The sequence below is a fragment of the Arachis hypogaea genome, chromosome 11, assembly GCF_003086295.3.
Source record: "Arachis hypogaea cultivar Tifrunner chromosome 11, arahy.Tifrunner.gnm2.J5K5, whole genome shotgun sequence".
Lineage (NCBI taxonomy): Eukaryota > Viridiplantae > Streptophyta > Magnoliopsida > Fabales > Fabaceae > Arachis > Arachis hypogaea.
Window position 1 is genome coordinate 70,437,663 of NC_092046.1, and position 2,413 is coordinate 70,440,075.

Below are 2,413 nucleotides of genomic sequence, written 5' to 3' on the forward strand. Positions count from 1 at the left end.
CTGAGAAGATGATGGAAAAGGTTTGCTATTGCCAAACCTGTTTCTTCCACCATTGTTATTATTGAAGCCTTGATTAGGCTTCTGTTGATCCTTCCATGAGAGATTAGGATGATTCCTCCATGAAGGATTGTAGGTGTTTCCATAAGATTCTCCCATGTAATTCACCTCTGTCATTGCAGGATTCTCAGGGTCATAGGCTTTTTCTTCAGAAGAAGCCTCCTTAGTACTGCCTGATGTAGCTTGCATTCCAAACAGACTTTAAGAAATCATCTTGACTTGGTGAGTCAATATTTTGTTCTGAGCCAATACGGCATTCAGAGTATCAATCTCAAGAACTCCTTTCTTCTGAGTTGTCCCATTATTTACAGGATTCCTTTCAGAAGTGTACATGAACTGGTTATTTGCAACCATTTCAATGAGTTCCTGGGCTTCTGCAGGCATCTTCTTCAGATGAAGAGATCCTCCAGCAGAGTGGTCCAATGATATCTTGGACAATTCAGACAGACCATCATAGAATATACGTATGATGCTCCATTCTGAAAACATGTCAGAAGGACACCTTCTGATCAATTGCTTGTATCTTTCCCAAGCTTCATAGAGGGATTCACCTTCCTTCTGTCTGAAGGTTTGGACTTCCACTCTAAGCTTGCTCAACTTCTGAGGTGAAAAAAATTTGGCCAAGAAAGCATTGACCAACTTTTTCCAAGAGTTCAGGCTATCTTTAGGTTGTGAGTCCAACCATGTCCTAGCTCTGTCTCTTACAGCAAAGGGAAAAAGCATAAGTCTGTAGACCTCAAGATTAACCCCATTGGTCTTAACAGTGTCACAGATTTGCAAGAATTCAACTAAAAACTGATGAGGATCTTCCAATGGAAGTCCATGAAACTTGTAATTCTGCTGCATCAGAGAAACTAATTGAGGCTTAAGCTCAAAGTTGTTTGCTCCAATTGCAGGAATTGAGATTCTCCTTTCACAGAAGTCAGAAGAGGGTGCAATAAAGTCACCAAGCATCTTCCTTACATCTCCACCATTGTTGTTGGGTTCGGCCATGTCTTCTTCTTTTTTGAAAAATTCTGTCAGGTCCTCTCCAGAGTGTTGTGCTTTAGCTTCTCTTAGCTTCCTCTTTAGAGTCCTTTCAGGTTCCGGATCAGCTTCAACAAGAATGTTCTTATCCTTTCTCCTGCTCATATGAAAAAGAAGAGAACAGAAAAGAATAGGAATCCTCTATGTCACAGTATAGAGATTCCTTTATGTGAGTAGAAGAATAGAAGAGTAGATTGAAGAAGGGAGAAGATGAAGAATTCGAACACAGAGAGGGAGGAAGGGTTCGAATTATAAGAAGAAGAGAAGTGTTAGTAAATAAATAAATAGAAAGAGATGAGAGAGAGAGAGAATTCAAATTTTAATTTAAAATAAAAGGAGAATATTTTTGTTTTTATTTCAATTATTAGTTAGAATTCGAAAATTAAGAGAGAAAATAAAATTAAAATTAGAAAAAGAATTTTGAAAAAGTGGTTAGTGATTTTCGAAAATTGGAGAGAGAAAAATAGTTAGGTGGTTTTGAAAAAGATATGATTGAAATAGTAAACTTTTTAAATCAAACAAAAAGTCAAGTAGTTAATTGAAAAAGATTTGAAAATAAATTTTGAAAAGATAAGAAGTTAGAAAAGATTTTGAAATTAAGTTTTGAAAAAGATATGATTGAAATTTATTTTGAAAAAGATTTGAAAAGGAAATTAAAAAGAGATTTGATTTTTGAAATTAAAGCTGATTACTTGACTAATAAGAAACTAAGAGATATGATTTTAGAATTTAAAGATTGATCCTTTCTTAATAGGCAAGTAACAACTTGAAAATTTTTGAATCTAAACATTAAATGTTAGCATTAATTTCAAAAATATGAAATAAAAATAAGAAAAAGATTTTGAAAATTAAATTTTTAGAATTTTTGAAAATATAATAAAAAAAAAAGATTTGATTTTTGAAAAAAATTTGAAAAAGATAGAATTTTTAATTTGAAAATTTGACTTGACTCATAAGAAACAATTAAATTTTTAAAACTTTTTGACTAAATCAATCAAAAATTCGAAATTTATGAGAAAAATAAGGAAAAGATATTTTTTTTATTTTTGAATTTTAATGAGGAAAGAGAAAAACATCAAAATGAAACATGACATAAAAATTATGAATCAAAACAAGAAAAATATGCAAGAACACTTTGAATGTCAAGATGAACACCAAGAACACTTTTAAGATCATCATGAACATCAAGAACATATTTTTGAAAATTTTTAAGAAAAGAAAAACATGTAAGACACCAAACTTAAAAATTTTTAAACTTTAGACACTAATAAATAAAAAATGCATATGAAAAACAAGGAAAGACACAAAACAAGAAAATGTAAAGATCAAA

The 2,413-nt window shown here is 31.4% G+C and overlaps 1 non-coding gene across 1 annotated transcript; it reads left to right on the forward strand.

Moving 5' to 3' along the window:
* The first annotated feature begins 544 nt into the window (after positions 1-544).
* On the forward strand, positions 545-648 carry LOC112725519 (small nucleolar RNA R71). The gene has a single exon (XR_003164622.1). It is a non-coding gene; the product is annotated as a small nucleolar RNA R71 (small nucleolar RNA).
* The last annotated feature ends 1,765 nt before the right edge of the window (positions 649-2,413 follow it).